At 39.5% G+C, this 19310-nt stretch overlaps 2 long non-coding RNA genes across 2 annotated transcripts in view; one reads left to right on the forward strand and one right to left on the reverse strand.

Moving 5' to 3' along the window:
• Positions 1 to 19310, forward strand: part of LOC131996669 (uncharacterized) — a 154047-nt gene that overhangs the window by 97345 nt on the left and 37392 nt on the right. The gene's annotated exons all lie outside the window — the stretch shown is intronic.
• Positions 1 to 19310, reverse strand: part of LOC106086469 (uncharacterized) — a 104383-nt gene that overhangs the window by 51740 nt on the left and 33333 nt on the right. The window contains exon 2 of the long non-coding RNA XR_001221137.2: positions 9669 to 9766. This is a non-coding gene — a long non-coding RNA (uncharacterized LOC106086469). The remainder of the gene's footprint in view (positions 1 to 9668; positions 9767 to 19310) is intronic.

Here is a 19310-nt window from a genome sequence, read left to right on the forward strand (position 1 = left end):
GTCAACTAAATTTATTTTGTATACATTTTTAGCAGAATTCATGGTGTTGGGTTCCCAAGATTCGGCCCGGCCGAACTTAGCATGCTTTTAATTGTTTCATGATGTTCTCGCCCCGTTTCTAATCCAAGTGTTCAGCGTCATAGGTGAACGTGCTAACCTCCGCGCTCCGAGGGGCCACCGATCTCAATAGTACCTCAGTTTTAACCATCTCAAATGTCAAAGAGTTATCTCAATCTGTTCCCAATTGGCATAACTTTTACTGGTTTTTATACCCTCCACCATAGGATGGGAGTATACTAATTCCGTCATTATGCTTGTAACACCTCGAAATATGCGTCTAAGGCCCTATAAATTATATCTATTCTTGATTGTCGTGACATTTTAACTCAAACTAGCCATGTCCGTCCGTATGTCCGTCCGTCCATCTATCTGTCGAAAGCACGCTAACTTCCGAAGGAGTAAAGCAAGCCGATTAAAATTTTGCACAAATACTTCCTATTAATGTAGGTCGGTTGGGATGGTAAATGGGCCATATCGTTCCATGTTTTTATATAGCTGCCATATAAACCGATCTTGGGTCTTGACTTCTTGAGCCTCTAGAAGGCGCAATTCTTATCCGATTGGAATGAAATTTTGCACAACGTGTTTTGTTATAATATCCAACAATTGTGCCAAGTATGGTTCAAATCGGTCCATAACCTGATATAGCTGCCATATAAACCGATCTTGGGTCTTGACTTCTTGAGCCTCTAGAGGGCGCAATTCTTATCCGATTTTATTGAAATTTTGCACGTAGTGTTTTGGTTTCACTTGCAATAACTACGATTAGTATGATTCAAATCGGTCCATATTTTGATATAGCTGTCATATAACCGATCTAGGGTCTTGACTTCTTGAGCCTCTAGAGGGCGCAATTCTCGTCCGATTTAACTGAAATTGTGCATGTAGTGTTTTCTATCACTTTCAAGAACTGTGCTAATTATGATTCATTCATCGGTTCATTATCTGGTTTAGCTGTCATATAAACCGATCTTGGATCTTGACTTCTTAAGCCAATTGAGCGCGCAATTCTCACCCGATTTGGCTGAAATTTTGCATGAGGTGTTTTGTTATGACTTCCAATAATCGTGCTAAGTATGGCGTAAATCGATATAGACCCTGATATAGTTGCCATTTAAACCGATCTGGGATCTTGACTTCTTGAACCTCTAGAGGGCGCAATTCTCATCCGATTTGGCTGAAATTTTGTACAACGGCTTCTCTCATGACCTTCAACATACATGTGCAATATGGTCTAAATCGATCTAGAGCTTGATACAGCTCCCATATAAACTGATCTCCCGATTTTGCTTCTTGAGCCTCGAATCGGAGTATAACTTGATATAGCTCCTCCTTCTCCGTCCTTATTCATTATTCTTTGTTTGCCTATAAAGAGATAATACGCAAAGAACTCGACAGATGCGATCCATGGAGGAGGGTATATAAGATTCGGCCTGGCCGAACTTAGCATGCTCTTACTTGTTTTCGTTTCTATCCTATTACCATTTAGTTCCATTTTTCGGGCGAGATGAATCTTTCAAGTTACTGTAAACAATACAAATAGCGCTCGTATGTCAAAATGTTCTGAGTACGTATAACCTCAAAAATGTCATGTTTTACGATGGAGCTGTCAGTTGGCAGATTGCAACAACTGGGTTGTCCAATCTCAAAATATAAAAGGCAACCCTCGTATGCGTTGGGTCATGTTGATTAAATTTTTCTCTTCGAATGAAACGTGCTTTCATGTTGATTAAATTTTTCTTTGAGCACAGTAAAAACAATAAAAGTTTCACACAAACAAAAGTAATGCAATTTTTTACCAAATAAACTTAACTAAGTATACTTTCACATTCAAAAGTCTTTCATACCTATACATGTGGAATTATTTGGACTTAAATAAAAGCCCTGACAATAATTTATGTATTTTCCCAGACATTTTGTTTTCATTTCGATTTCTTTTTTCTTCTTTACATGTCCATGTCTTTCTTAATGTCCATTTATTGGACATTTTCAACATGCATGCATGTTTTATGACCTTTCATTAATGGTGGACTTTAAGCACACATATGTATAAACAAACATCATCAAATCATATGAATGTGTCTGTATTTGTAGGTAAAAGCATATTCACTTTATTTTTAAGGCGATTTTAAAAGGCCTTTTTTTATACATTTCTCTACTATTGCACTGGTGGATACATCACAATTCAAGATTTATGCAAAAAATAGGATTCTTAGTAGCATAAATGTAGGAAAGCAAGGATGAGCTGGAATTTCAACATGGAAACAAAATATTTCTTTCTATAATTTGCCTTTTTACAATTCCCAAAAGTGTTCTCTTCTCTTTAGTTTTTTTTTGTTTGTAGCACATAAGTCTTTAATCTCCTTAAGGGCATTGTGGACTCAAGGGGTTATAAATAACCAAACCAAGGCCAAAAGCAGTAACATTCAACATCCAATTGCCACAACACGCAGACAATAAATGTACGAGTGTGCAATTGAGAGTGAGGAGGAGAGAATATGACTATTAATTCCTCTTGGGCAAGAGATGTGTGCTGCATGCAAAAACAACAACAAACAACACATTGAAACGAGAGCACAGCCAAACAATGCTCTTAGGGTTACAACATCAGTGGGGGGATTTAATGAAGCTGTAGTGCTTGAATGAACGAATGCGTTTACATTCTCTCAAGTAACAACAAAATGCATTCACTTAAGTTTAAATGTGAAGAGGCGATTCTTGGGTTAAAGTACCACAAAAATCAGCATTTGTAAGAAAAACAAAGAATTACTGCAAGGACAAAAAGTGCGAAAAACTAAAATTTATTTAAGTTCAGTTTTTTAAATCATTTTGTTGGCATTCGAAGGAAATATTTTCTCGGCGTAATTTTTCATTAGGGGAAAAACATATTAAAAAACATTTGGTATGTTTAAACGAGTTCTTATAAACTCAGCCCTTCAAAGTTTGATGTGCATTTTTATACCCTCCGCCATAAGATGGGGGGGTATACTAATTTCGTCATTCTGTTTGTAACTACTCGAAATATTCGTCTGAGACCCCATAAAGTATATATATTCTTGATCGTCGCGATATTTTATGTCGATCTAGCCATGTCCGTCCCTCTGTCCGTCCGTCCGTCCGTCCGTCCGTCCGTCTGTCTGTCGAAAGCACGCTAACTTCCGAAGGTGTAAAGCTAGCCGCTTGAAATTTTGCACAAATACTTCTTATTAGTGTAGGTCGGTTGGTATTGTAAATGGGTCATATCGGTCTATGTTTTGATATAGCTGCCATATAAACCGATCTTGGGTCTTGACTTCTTGAGCCTCTAGAGGGCGCAATTCTTATCCGATTGGAATGAAATTTTGCACGATGTGTTTTGTTATGATATCCAACAACTGTGCTAAGTATGGTTTAAATCGGTCCATAACCTGATATAGCTGCCATATAAACCGATCTTGGGTCTTGACTTCTTGAGCCTCTAGAGTGCGCAATTCTTATCCGATTTTAATGAAATTTTGCACGAAGTGTTTTGTTTTGATATCCAACAACTGTGCCAAATAAGGTTCAAATCGGTTCATAACATGATATAGCTGCCATATAAACCGATCTTGGGTCTTGACTTCTTGAGCCTCTAGAGGGCGCAATTCTTATCCGATTGGAATGAAATTTTGCACGACGTGTTTTGTTATGATATCCAACAACTGTGCCAAGTTTGGTTCAAATCGGCCCATAACCTGGTATAGCTGTCATATAAACCGATCTTGGGTCTTGACTTCTTGAGCTTCTAGAGGGCGCAATTCTTATCCGATTGGAATGATTTCTTGAGCCTTTAGAGGTCGCAATTATTATCCGATTTGCCTGAAATTTTGTACTACGGATCCTCTCATGACCATCAACATACGTGTTTATTATGATTTGAATCGGTCTATAGCCCGATACAGCTCCCATATAAATCGATCTCTCTAGTTTCTTGAGCCCCCAAAGGGTGCAATTCTTATTCGAATTGGATGACATTTTACACAGTTCTCCAACATGGCATTTAAATGTGGTCAAAACCGGACCATATCTTGGTATCGCTCTAATAGCAGAGGAAATCTTTTCTTATATTCTTTTTTGCCTAAGAAGAGATGGTGGATTCGGCCCGGCCGAATTGAGCACGCTTTTACTTGTTTACTGCTTATATGTTACGAATGATCTAATCTTGTGAGGGACAGATATTTACTGGAAAAGTGAGAATACAACCAGAAATTGTAAATTAATTAAAACCAGTAAAGAAAGACTAGAGTCGGGCGGAACCATCTATTTCACAGCAAACACCACTGCGTCTCTATTAGGGTGGTTTTATCTCAAAGGGAAAAAATCGCCAACCCCCTTAAAATTTTTCATTTTGTTAGATTTTATGATTCCCAAAATTTGAGCACAATTGGAAGATGTAATATTGGGTTGCCCAAAAAGTAATTGCGGATTTTTCATATAGTCGGCGTGGACAAATTTTTCACAGCTTGTGACTCTGTAATTGCATTCTTTCTTCTGTCCGTTATCAGCTGCTACTTTTAGCTTGCTTTAGAAAAAAAGTGTAAAAAAAGTATATTTGATTAAAGTTCATTCTAAGATTTATTAAAAATGCATTTACTTTCTTTTCAAAATTTTTGGGCAACCCAATAGTACTGAATTCGAGATAATGAAGCCAATGTTCCTTAAAAAAGTCCAAGGTAACCCTTGTGTTGATGTTCAGCATGTCGTATTTTGAAATCGCATTTATTATCCAATCATCAATTTTGGGAAAAATCGGTTCAGATTTCGATATAGCTTCCATATATAAAATTCGCCCGATTTGCACAAAATCGACCAACCAAACTTCACCTCATCTCCCTCAAAATTGAACAAATCAGTAAAAGATATGCATACCAAATAAAAACCAAATAACAATGAGTTTCGTTATGACTACGTTTACCCGGTAACTATTAACCGCATTTGTTACCGTGTCTGCATGAATGAGAATGTGTAAGAGCTATCATATGTGACGCCAAGTATTTTGGGACACTTGATGGTCTGAATCATTTCTCCATAGACCATCACAGTCAGCTTGGTATTCACCTCACGCATATTTTGATGTGGCTGAAAATTGGGTAGCAAATAAATTCCGATTTCCAGCAGCGAAATATGAGGCAAGTTCGTTGAGGTAGACTTTCAACCTATCGCAGATGTCAACAATGGGTAAGGGGCCTGATGCCATTATCCTACAATGGTCCGCATATGATACGATCTCTATGACGTAGGGAGGAGGTGGAAGGGAGGATAGGTGGAGGTTAAACAGTGCCGGAGATATCAGCCCGCATTGGGGAACTCCCTGTTGCACTCTACGGTGCTTCGACTTCTTATCTCTAAATTCCACATATGACTGGCGACCACACTGATAATTCGCGACCCAGCGTTTCAGGCCTGGCTGGAGGGACATATTAGCGATGTCCGCAAATAGTTTGGCATGGCTGACCAAATGCCTTTGGTCACCGAATGCCTTTGATAGGCCCAGTGCCACGGCCTGGCCTGGGGTGATTGAAGCCCCGGCAAATGTGTGCGGTGATGGCATGCAAAGCAGTTGTTGTGCTATGCAGTCTTCGAAATCCGGCGAATGGAAATTCACCTACGAGGCTTGGGAGGAGTAATGCTTCAAGCGTCTTTGCTACTGGTGAGAGAAGGGAGATCAGTCTGTACAACTCCAGCAAGCTCGGGTCCTTTCCAGGCTTCAATAGCGGGATCACTCTGCCCATTTTCCAGACATCGGGAAATATTAGAGCGTTCAAAGACAGGTTGAGGACGGTAGTAAGGTACTCAACTCCAGGTAAATCCAGATTCTTCAACATCAATGTAGAGATTCCGTCGGGGATCAACGCCTTGGGTGATTTGGCGCCAGGTAACTTCGTAACTTCGCCCACGGTAAATTGTGATGGCTGTCCATCGGCTCGGAGACCACGTATGCGGCGAATGGCTCTCATCCTTGCCCTGTCACCCTCAGGATGCACATTAAATTGACTGTTGAACAACGTGGCGCATCTCTTCGGATCAGTCACGGTTACGTCGCCAAAAGTGACTGAGGTCCTGTCATACCCTCTACTGGGGTTCGAGAGTGACTTAACAGTAAACCACAGCTTGCCTAACCCGGTGCCTAAGTTACATTGCTCCAAGTGTTCCAGCTACAAATTCCGCCTATGTTCGTTGACTACCCTGTTTATTTCCAGCTTCAGCTGGGTGATTCTAGGGCTAGTGGGGTCCGTACAATGAATCCCATCACGCTCATCCGCTAGTACCACTGTCTGCGCCGGGAAATTGGGCCGCAGTCGGGGTATTCGACCGGCTGCTGCGTTAATGATGTCTCGGAATTTTCTCTCGGCAACTAGCACATCCGAGGGGTAGTACACTAAAGCGGCGATTGGTATACTCTCAGAAGCCAGACCAATCGGCCTTCTTCAACGATCAGAGCTTATGAAGTCGGGTGGTCGGTCGATGGAGAGAATTATGGGGAGGTGGTCTGACCCCAAAGAGATGACGGTCACCCAGGAGATCAGGGGATGCAATGGAAATGTGTGGCCAGCTGCTGCACCTCCTTGTAATCCTAGAGGGGGCATCCTCATTTACCGTGCAAAACGTGGAGCATTCCATCTGCTTTGCCAAAGCCATGCCACGCTGGTCGTTACCTAGGGGAGAAAGCCATGAAATGTTATGCGCATTAAAGTCCTCTAGAAATAGACGATTATGGCCATATAGTAACCCACTTATGTCGTTTCAAATTTCAGCAAAATAGGGTAATAAATAAAGCTTTTATCTTCAGACCTTTTATCGGGAGATCGGTCTATATGGCAGCTATATATAAATATAGTCCGATCTAATCCATATTTAGGTCAGATGTCGGGAGGCTTAAACTACTCACTGTTTCAAATTTCAGCAAAATCGGGTAATAAATAAAGCTTTTATGGTCTTCAGACCCTTTATCGGGAGATCGGTCTATATGGCAGCTATATATAAATATAGTCCGATCTGAACCATATTTGTGTCAGTTGTCGGGAAGACTTAAACTACTCACTGTTTCAAATTTCAGCAAAATGGGATGAAAAATATTTTTTTTTTGTGGGCATTAGAAAATCGGTCTATATAGCAGCTATCCAAATATGGTCCGAATTGGCCCGTTAAAGAACTTAACCAGCGTGCATCAAAAAGACGTATCTGTGCCAAATTTCAGCTCAATTACTCTATTTTTGAAGGAAGTGATTACATCAGACGGTCGGACAGACAAGACTTTCTTGCACAAGATGTTCTTTTTAATGTTCCAACCAGTGTTGCCACTCAAGAAAATTATTTCCCACCAAAAATTAAGAAAAATCCTACCAAACCCGACCAAAACCTACCAAATGTTCTACAAGGTAATTATATATGTTGGAAAAACCCCAAAAATTGAAGTCAGCCTACCAACCTACCATGAGAATAAAAACCCACCAAAAACGGCAACACTGGTTTCAACATGTGTGCATAATTTTATCAAAATCTGTTCAGTTTTATAATATAGCTCCCATATATATGTTTCATCCGACAACGCATTTTTAGGCTCTAATAGCCATATTGTTGGTCTGATCTTTACAAGATTTTGCACAATACATTCTTTTCAATGCCATGTATGGTCCATGTCGGTTAGTAACATGATATAGCTCCCATAGAAATCGATCTCGACTTCTTGAGCCACTAGAGGGCGCAATTTTTATCCGATTTGGCTGAAATTTAGCATGAGGTGTTTTGTTACGACTTTTAACAACTGTGCTAAGTATGGTTCAAATCGGTTCATTGCCTGATACAGCTGCCATATAAACCGATTTCGAATCTAACTTCTTAAACCGCTAGAGGCCGCAATTATTATCCGATTTGGCTGAAGTTTTTTGTTTTAACTTGCAACTACTATATTAAGTATGGTCCAAATCGGTTTATAACCGAATATAACTGCCAAATAAACCGATTTCGGATCTTGACTTCTTTAGCCGCTAGAGGGCGCTCTTGAAGATCTAAACCGTAAATGGCATACAATTTACCGGATTTAACCTTATTTCTTTACAATAATACTTACAATCACATTTTTCCCGTATATAGTGCAGATAGGACAATATTGGATATATCTGCCATAAAGACCAATTTCCCGATTTGAGGCCTTGAATCCATATAAGGCCCAATTATTACCTGTTTCACTGAAATTTCGAACATTGAGTGTGTGTTTGGTCCAGGTTGGACCATATTTCTATACACATAGCTGTCATAGATGAATAAATGGTTAATTTTTCACCGGATTTTGGACGAAATGGGGTTAATATATACATAGGTGGTGGTGGCTATCCCAATGTCGACTGGGCCAATTTTAATGCCTTTTCATTGTTTTATAACTTCCTCGATTTCTTTTTTATTTAAATAGCCCCTTCCTTAACCCTTGCTTAACTCCATCTGCGTCATTTTTAGATCACCATAAGCTCCCTGGCATAGTCCTTCAATTAGTGGCTTGATATAATGCAACATTGTGCCAAGATGGGAATCCCTCAAAGTTATTATAACAGTAGATTTATCTTTATGATGCAACACTTGTTCTTTGTGAAATTTATGGCCCTTAGTATGAATAATAAAAAAATTAAATCAATTTTAGGATTCCACTGTCCAGTACTCAACAGTTTTTTTTTTCCAACAGAAGTGTAAGCTTCGATGAAAGCTATAAAATCACCATTAAAATTTAGGATTGTTATCGTGAATGGTATCAGTTGCATGTTTTCTCTTTTCATTGGTCATAAAAAGAAATATTAATGTTTATTATTTATGTTGAGCACCACCAAGGTGATGCTTTATATATTGAAACTTCGTGCGCCTTCAAATATGCTATAGTTTTTTTATTTTTTATTTTGAAGTTAATGAAGTGTATGAAAATCTGTACGAAACGAAAGGATAAGTGATGAGTGAGCAAATAAAGGACATTAGTAACTCCTCCTTACTCCTTTTGGAATCATGTGGGCTTCTTATTGGAGGAAACAAAAGTAAAAATATTGCATACCTTAGGGTAGTAAAATAAATTTCTTTGTAAATGTTCCCCAGGGTGAATAATATTTATTTAGCACTTTATCATGTTTCCTTTGACACCATTTGTGTAGCATATTTTGCAATCAAACAAGAACAGCTACAAATTGTAAATAAAAAAACTGTGTCCACTGATAAAGAAACTTTTGTTATAAATTAAAACCAATGTTCTGTTACAAGCGACTATGCTTTTTTATCTCTATGAGGCATACGTTTTTTGGTGTAAACATTGCTGTCGACAAAACAATAATGCGCTTAGGGGAAATTTCACATCATGATATATGTTTCTAATGGAATAAAAGTTGCAAATATTTGTAGCTCACTGCTGCGACAATAAGATTTTGCATTGTTCCCAAAAATTTTGGTCTATAGTTGAGACAAGCCGACAAACGATCCTACTCACAAGCCTACATTCAGTGACTAACAACGAAACTGAACTATAAATAAAATGAGCCATACAAGTATGTGAAGAAAGACAAAAGCTGTATTATTATCAGCTGTTGTTGGCAATACAAAACACATCTTTTACTTACCATTAGAATGTATGAAGAAGATGAAAGATGGAAATGATGCTTATTTACCAAATCACCCAAGTAGTGACTAAAGCCATAAAGGAAATAAAACCACATACCTTTAAAGAGATAAAAAGAAATACACAGAAGAAGGAAATCATTAGTAAAAGTTATTAATATTTCAAGATTTTTTTTTGAGTTCAACTAAGTTCAATACAACTTCCAACAGATGAACAAAATCATGTGTAGTACGGAAGAAGTGTAATTTGCCACAGACAGAATGTCTGTCATTACACAAAAATACATGCATTGGGGAAAAGTACAGCTAATAAGCGGGGTTGTCGAGCTTGGTTAATGTGGTAATTGTATCATAGATGCGTTGTCGCTATTAATACGATTCAAAAACAACATACCAACGCACGGCCCTTGAAGCCATCACACCTAATATGGTTGAAAAGTTTTCTTACCAAAGACAAAACGCGTCCCATAGTGGTTGGTGTGTGTTGCTACCTTTGACTTTTCTTTTCCATTTGCATCTCCGATCATTGAGCTCGTCTCAAAAGAGAAACAAAAAAAAGATGCCTTCAGGAGCTTCCTGAAGTATATTTCTTAGAGTGCTTTCCCTTAACCGCAATTGCCACGTCATCAGCATACGCCTTTTTGTCCAGAGACAATAATATATTGTTAATGGCTATATTCCAAAGTAGAGGAGACAGTACCCCTCCTTAGGGAGTTCCTCCGCTGACCCATCTTTTGAGATCCATAGATCCCAATCCTGCCGTAATGAATCTTTGAGTAGGTAGGTTATTAATAAACTTTCATACGGTAGAGTTGATGCCTAGAAACTCCAACTCCTTCTTGATTGACGTCGGTTTTACACTTCTGAAAGCACCTTCAATGCCAAGAAATGCTACCATTGTATATTCCTTGACAGCGAGAGAAACCTCTATGTAGCCGACTAGGTCGTGAAGGACTGTTTCAGTGAATTTGCCTTTACTGTATGCTTGCTGCTGCCCTTTACAATAACAAGTAATTATTTTTTTCTTGCCACAACTGAAATGGTCTTGATCTTTAAAGTCACCCGTCGACTGTCTGTTGAAAACACGCTAAATTTCAAGCAAGGCTCTTGAAATTTTGCAAAATTCCTTCCTATTAGTATAGGCCGGTTGGGATTGTAAACAGTCTATACATGTTTTGACATAACTGCCATATAAGCCGATCTAGCACCTTGACTTCTAGAGAACTCAAGGGGTTAGAAGTCATATTTTTGTATGTCATATTTTTTTATGACTTCTAACTTTTTGTCGTACAATAGGACGTATGAGTATTTTTAATAAATTCATGTTGGTTCATGGTTGCGTATGATTAATTTCATAAAAGTGTCATAGGTTGCGTATGGTGCACATTGTTTTACCCACCATCATTGTTGTTGTGATTTTTAATTATTTTAGTGTGTTGTTGAAGCGTGTATCGTTCAATATTTGTACTCACCACCATACAACAGGAGGTGTATTTATTTAGTCATTCTGTTTGCAACAGATCGAAATATCCATTTCCGACCCGACAAAGTACGTATACTTCTGATCGTTATGCAATCCATACGATCCGTCACGCTACAGTCTTTAAAAGCTGAGATATTGAGCTGAAAATTGGCACCGATCCGTATTTCTTCCAATTGCAGGTTAAGTTCTTGAATGGATCAAATCGGACTATATTTGGATATAGCTGTCATATAACCTGATCTCTCGATTTAGGGACATAAGCCCATAATAGTCACATTTATTGTCCGATTTCCCTAAAATTTGGCACACTGAGTTGCAATATGGCCCCCGATATCCGAACGGTATATGAACCATTTACATATAGCTCCCTTATATACCGATGTGCCAATTCAGTGTCTTAAGCCCATAATCGACACATTTATTACCCGCTTTCGCTAAAACTAAGAACGATAAGTTTTAGTAGGCCCGTCGACATTCATACCGAATTTGGTCCAGATCGGACCTTATTTGGATATAGTTGCCATATGAACCGATCTGGCTATTTAGGGTCTTAAGTCCACAACGGCTCATTTATTATCCGATTTCGTTGAAAATCGGAGGAGTGAATTGCACTATGCTACCCTTTTGGGTAGCGACCCCGTATGGTCTACATTAGTCTTTCGATTTTCCGATTAAGAGTTTTAGGCCCACAACAGGCGCATTTATGGACTGATTTGGCTGAAAATTTTCATAGTGGGTTGGACTATTGCCTTCGATATGTAAACCAAAATATGGTCCATATTGTGCTATATTTACATAGATTTGCTTTATAGACCGATTTAACGATTCAGTGTCTTAAGCCCATTACAGGCGCTTTTATTACCCGATGTTGCTGAAATTGAGTTTTATAAGCCCGTTGACATTCGATCCGAATATAGTCCAGATCCGACCATATTTGGATATAGTTGCCATATAGACCGATCTGGCTGCTTATGGTCTTAAGCCTTTAAGATGCGCATTTATTACTCGATTTCGCTAAAGTTTGCATCAGTGACTTGCTCTAGGTATCTCGTTGTCCGAACCATATATGGCACCTGGTGAAAATAGGGTACTATATTTTTCGTTATCCGAAGGGTGGACGGACCCTCACCTCTAGCCCCATTTTCAAAAACTCCAGATCTTGGATATAGGTGCACAGTTATAAGCGAAATTTTGTATGCCATCTTAAGGTACCCCAAAAATACGAAATTGGTATAAAAATTTGGGGTCAAATCGTCAGAGAAAGCGGGTGGGCGAACCCTCACCTCTAGCCCCATTTTCAAAAATGCCAGATCTTGGAGATAGGTGCACTGATATAAGCGAAATTTTGTATGCCATCTTAAAGTACCCCAAAAATACGAAATTGGTATAAAAATTAGGGGTCAAATCGTCAGACCAAGAGTGTTCGTGACCTTACCGTTCTGGTTGTTATTGCCCTTATGGCTTTACTGTCCGTAAAGATCGCCCGGATCTCCGCCTGCAGAACCGTATTATGGTCAGGCAGTCTAAAACAGATCTCAGTCCCCGGGTTCTCAATGTAGACCCCTAGGACCACTCTGTCCCCTAGTTTGATCCATCCGTGTAACATGATCTTCCAGATGGCAATACTAGGGTTCCGCCAATTCAAGACTGTGCCGCTAGCAGCAGTGACTCGCACTCGACTTCAAGGTTCATCTCAGATATCGGATCGGAAACCTCTTCCACTCCTTCCAGGTTTCCTATCTTCGCCTCGATTATACCGCGATGGTATGAGTACAAACTTGCCATACAAAAATATCACCCCAAAGTGTCGTGGGGGCCCCATACCACCAAAAACACCACCCAACTGAAGGCCACCGTAGCGCAGAGTTCAGCATGTCCATCTATGACACTGAACGCCGGGGTTCGAATACTGGTAGGAATATCAGAAAATTTTTCCGCGGTGGTTATCCCCTCCTAAAGCTGGCGACATTTGTGAGTTACTTCGCCATGTAATAACTTCTCCCTAAAGAGGTGTCGCTCTGCGGCTCGCCGTTCGAACTCGGCTATAAAAAGGAGGTTCCTTATCATTGAGCTTAAAAATTAAACGGAGAGAGAGAAGTTTGCTTCAGTTCCTTAATGGAATGTTCATGGGCAAATTTGCATTTGCAACACGACACTTTTACCGCTTTGGCAATATGGATGTCAAATGAAAGGTATTTAAAAGTGAAGTACAAATCTGACATTAAAATACATTCCTTGGTGTCTGAGGGGCCTCCCCACCACCCCAAAACCCCCTAGCAGTACATATTTACCGATTCGGACAATATGGGTATCAGGTGAAAGGTGTTTGGGAGTTAAAAACGAGTATGATATTAAAAATTAGGTTCAAGTACTTAGGAGGTATAGCCCGATACAGCTCCCATATAAATCAATCTCTCTATTTTACTTCTTGAGCCCCCAAAGGGCGTAATTCTTATTCGAATTGGCTGACATTTTACACAGGTCTCCAACATATAATTTAATTGTGGTCCAAACCGGTCCATATCTTGATATCGCTTTAATAGCAGAGCAAATCTTTTCTTATATCCTGGAGAGTATATAAGATTCGGCTCGGCCAAACTTAGCACGCTCTTACTTGATTTTTTTTTAAATTTTCGTCTATAATAGCCAATTTTTTGAGATTTTCTACACAGATAGAAAAATTACGGTACTTTGCCAATACCGCCTGGTATTATTTGATTCGCGTCATTGGCAAAGATTTTAAATACCATTTGGCATCAATTCAATACCAGACAAAGTAGGCTATTAGGTATTGCCTGTGTCACATTTGGATTCTGACGCGATGATCAGAAGTGTTATTGAGATTTTCTACACCGATAGAAAAATTATAGTAGATTATTTTGTTCGCGTCATTGGTAAAGATTTGAAATACCATTTGGCATCAATTCAATACCAGACAAAGGATGCTATCAAGTATTGCCTGCATCACATTAGGATTCTGACGCGATGATCAGAAGTGTTGTTGAGCTTTGTACTTAAAATATTGACGCTATTAAAAAACAAATAAATAAAATGTTTTAATACCATTTGGGTGCCTGCACAAATACTCCAAAGTGGTGGAAATGGAAATAGTACAAATTCTAAGGACATACTACATCAAAAACATGATAGTCTCTTGTGTGGAAAACAATGCCGTGTTGGTGTATTTATATGAATACCACTTCTGGGAATCAATGGATATGGAATCAATTGCTGAATACAAAGAATTGAGGTTGGGCACGGTTGCAACATTGCAATGCAAATTTGCCCATGAACATTCCATTAAGGAAATGGGACAAACTTCTCACATATCAATGAGTGCAGTCCGATTCTATTTTAAGCTCAATGATAAGGGACCTTCTTTTTATAGCCGAGTCCAAACGGCGTGCGGCAGAGCGACATCTCTTTGGGGAGAAGTTTTTTATATGGCAAACTACCTCAACATTTTGTCGCCTGCATTAGGAGGAGATAACCACCGCTGAAAAATGTTCTGATGTTCCCGCCAGGATGTAAACCCAGGCGTTCAGCGTCATAGGCAAAGTACCGCAAAGTACATGGCAAAGTACCTCACAAATGTCGCCAGCATTAGGAGGAGATAACCACCGCTGAAAATTTTTCTGATGTTCCCGCCAGGATTCAAACCCAGGCGTTCAGCGTCATAGGCGGACATTCTAACCTCTGCGCTACGGTGGCCTCCGGTACAACATTACTTTTTGTAATTATTAACATAAATAATCGAAATAAAGTTAGATTAAAATTATTTTCAAAGTTTTTTTTTTGTTTCATTAGGGGGTGGAATAATTTATAACGGTTTGGTACTAAAATCAATAACGGTTTGGTACTAAAACCAAATAACGGTCTGGTGCTAAAATCAATATTGGTATTAAAACCAATACCAGTTCGATAATAAGGCTAGTACCTAACGGTACTAATCATTTAATGTTTCATCCTTACCATCCGGTATTGTTTTTGTACCATACGGTGTTGCTTTACTATCAATACCGTATGGTATTGAAATGAACACTTTTGGTATTAACTTTTCTCTGGGTGTATCTAATACAAGACAATAGTTCAGAACTGTCTAGTACATCGCAAAAGCATTGGAACTCTCATTCAGGCAGTTAAGGCCTTCGAAAAGTGTAAATTTTTCGTGAAAATATTGATAGATAACTATGAACTGAACTAAAAATGGCGATTTATCAATATTGTCACGAAAAATTTGCACTTTCACTTGAGCAAAACTGCCTTAAGTAGCGTTCCATTGCTTTTGCGATGTACTGGATATTATCCATGATAATGGTTATCCAAAGTTCGGCATAGCCGATAATTTGTAAATTAGTTCCCTTTTAAAGCTTGAAGGCCTTTTTGGTTATTAGCAAATAAATCAGAGTTTCTTTGGTATATTTTCTCACCGTTTGGTAAAATTTTTGGACTTCATCAAAACTTAATGAGTTTTTACTTGATGTTTTTTTTTCTTTCAATATAATTTTAATTTGGTTCTTTTATCGTTCGATTTGACTGTAAAAATATAAATTTTTTTTTTACATACAAGTCTCTCTTAATTGTCAACTAATTAGTGATGCTCAGTTTTGAGTGGCGTTACTTAAATGATGCTTGAAAGAGCACTTAAAGCCATGACGTTTTTCACCATAAAAATGTCACGAAAAACGGCTAGTAGACGTTAAAGGTCAACCTGTAACTCCACTTCAACTTACTGACACACAAGTGGACACGTGGACAGGTGGTAAAGTGGCAAAATGAGTGGTAGCTTTCGGTAGCTGGTATCCTTTGAAGACATGAGTTGAGTGCATGACCTAGAAGGCCTTCCGTTTTCCAAGAAAACTATTTTGAAGCACAGCCTGAAAGAGTTTTTGCTCTTTTAAATGGTAGACTGCAGTAGAATAACCAGCAAGGAAAACCTGGCAACCATTACAGAAACACAAGTCGTTTTGATAAAGGGTTTGTAGCGGAGTGTGTTTTATGCACTAAAAATGGGTTGGATAGAGGACACAAAACATTTTTCTCTCATTATGTTGCGCTTATAAAGGAAAACTTAAAATGCATTCAGTTGTTATTTTTCGATCATATAATTTGTGGAATGAAAGGGCAAGATTGGAAAACGTTGTCAAAATTTGAAAACGAATTATTTAATTTATGACATTATTAAACCTTTTTCATTACAACATTCACATTCCGGTAAACTTATTTTGATTGAAATTCAAATGCTCACATATTTGACATTATTACAAACATTGTATTTGGGAGATCGACTCAAATGAACATACATATCACAAACAAAAATTGGAGGGAGAAAATGAATCTCTGTCACTCAAAAGGTCAGTAAATTAGTAAAGGCTTCTGATGGTCATCTTTAGGGACTATTAGCACAAAAAAAAAATTAGAAAGGCATTAAGTTCGATCGGGCAATCTTTGGATAACTAACACCTCGGATATATAAGCAGTCTTCAAAGGCAAAAGTCGTGCGTTGCCGACTATATAACATCTTTCACCTCGTAGTCCTATGTGTCCCGTTATGATACCAAAAGCTATACAGACGTGTTACCTACTTTCTTTCAGTAATAGCCTCGTCCTCTCACCATCCGGATCACCAAATACGGTTTTCGCAGTTCTACCGACTGTTTCGCTGATCCACAGTGATACATGCGCGTTCCTTGCCCACACCCTTAACTCGAAAGGCGTCGACCCGATAGGCTTCAGGTTGACCAAGTTTATTTATTATCTGCCCTTTTATTCCCCCGTACTTCGTTATGGCCCGGCACCCAAACGATGCGGATTTTGCCATCCTCAGAAAAGGCGTTAATCTCCTTCTTACACTGCAAGACTGTTCGTGACCTTACCCTCGTGGTTGTTATTGCCCTTATGGACAGTTTACTGTCCGTAAAGATGTTCACACTGGACGTCCTCGCGTTAGCACTTCATACGTTCCGTGGTCGCCCGGATCTCCGCCTGCAGGTCCGCATTATGGTCAAGCAGTCTAAACAGATCTCAGTCTCTGGGTTTTCAATGTAGACCCTCTGGTCCACTCTGTCCCCTAACTTTGATCCATCCGTGTAACATGATCTTCCAGATGGTAACACTAGGGTTTCGCCAGTCCAATACTGTGCCGCTGACAGCAGTGCCTCGCAGTCAACCTCAAGTGTCGTGTCAGGTATCCGATTGGAAACCGCTTCCCTTCCTTTCAGAATTTCAATTGTCGCCTCGATTATACCGCGATGGTATGAACTGCTCCCATCCTCAATCCATTCTCCCATCGCCTTAAGTCTCATATGCGCTATGGCTGCCTCACACTTAATCTGTATGTCAATGGGTCGGATATCTAGAAAAGTGTCCAGTGGCCTAGTGGGTGTGGTTCTCATCGCTCCGCCTATGCCAAGACAACATGTTCTCTGAACCTGTTGTATGGGCCTTATGTTGCACTTTTTCTCCATTAGCGTCCATCAAACTACTGAGGCGTAAGTAAGTCTTAAGTCTATTAACGCTCCTGTAGAGACAGTGGAATAATATCCTCGGATTTAAGCCTCATTTCGAGCCAACGGCCCGTCTACATAGTGCCCAATATCTGTGAGCCTTCTCAGTACGCTTCTAAATGTGACACTTCCAATTAATTTGCCTATCCAAAATCACTCCTTAGCATTTGACCTTGTCAGATATCGATATTGTTTTATTGAGGAACATGTTGCGTCAAATTGGCCCACCTTCGTCTTCGTCGCGAACAGGCATATTTCAGTCTTCTCTGAGTTTACATTGAGACCTCTGGGTCTAGCCCAGTTATATGCCATATGCAAGACCCTTTCGGCTCTTCTGCATAGCTGGTTGGGATCCTTACCACTAAGAAGTATTATAACATCGTCTGCATAGCAGACGGGTTCAAATCCCTCCTCAGTCAACATCCAACCCAAAGGAGTGGCGATTAAATGCCCCCTTTTGGCGTGCCTTGTGCCACTTTATATCTATCTCATGGGACCCGAAATTTATCCACCTATTCCTTAGCATATGGTTTATCCAGTTTCTAAGTACGGGGTCCACCGGGTACGGGTCCAAGGATTGGATCAATGTGTAGGTCCGCATATTGTTCAATGTCCTCTCGATGTCAATGCAAACCGCCAATGTGTACGTTTTGCCATTGAATGATTCTTCTATTTTATGCACAACCTCGTGCAGGACAGGCTCCACCGACCTTCCCTTGACATAGGCATGCTCTTTGTATTTAAGCAATTCGCTGGATGTCATACTCTTTATCGTGGTGTCCACAATACGTTTAATTTTTTTGAGTAGAAAGGACGTAAGGCTTATAGGTCTGTAGGCCTTTGGTGTTGCCTAACTTGCCTTGCCGGGCTTGGGTATTACCACCCTTGCCTCCTGCCAAGCTTTCGGAAAGTATCCAAGTCCATGGCACGATGTAAAAATATTGGGCAGGTGAAGCACCATATAGTTGGCCTCCTTTTGTCGTAACGCCGGAAATATTCCATTAGATTCGGGTGACTTAAATAGTTTGAAGCTTCTCAATGCTTCCTTGGCCATAAATTCCGTAATGATAAGCCTTCGATCAACCTCATTATTCCAAGATTCATGTGTCTCCGTGAGTATTGATCGGCGACCGCATATAGCATGTATTTTTTTCATCTTGTAAACATTTTAGAACGGTCCTGCCCTGTCTGATCGTCCGTCCGTCCCTCTGTCCATCCTGTTACCCGATTTGCCTTCTACAGTCCGTAGTAGCATACATTCTTGCCTGGCTTGGTAGAAATTTGGAACGTTAAGTGGGTTCCCAAAATTTGACCCGGCTGAACTTATCACGTTTTAAATTTGTTTTTCATGACCTATTCAAAATAACGCATACGTGCCATGTTTACCATACCATCAGTTATTGGCATCAATGGATCTGAACAAAAAACACTCTACTTAATAAATTTCTCTTTTGCCTACATTCGTAAGTGACAGATGGAAAACCCCCAAGATGTTTGTCTCCAATGCAGACTGTTTTGAACAAAGGCAAAGTAAAAGTAGGCTAAAAGTAGAAGAAAAATATCAACATTTTTGAAAGCGAAAATATGAGAGTATGTGTCCAAAGAAACCTCTTGAGTCAGCCAAGTACAATACATTTACATAAATCTATTGTTGT

The sequence above is a fragment of the Stomoxys calcitrans genome, chromosome 4 (genome assembly GCF_963082655.1).
Source record: "Stomoxys calcitrans chromosome 4, idStoCalc2.1, whole genome shotgun sequence".
Lineage (NCBI taxonomy): Eukaryota > Metazoa > Arthropoda > Insecta > Diptera > Muscidae > Stomoxys > Stomoxys calcitrans.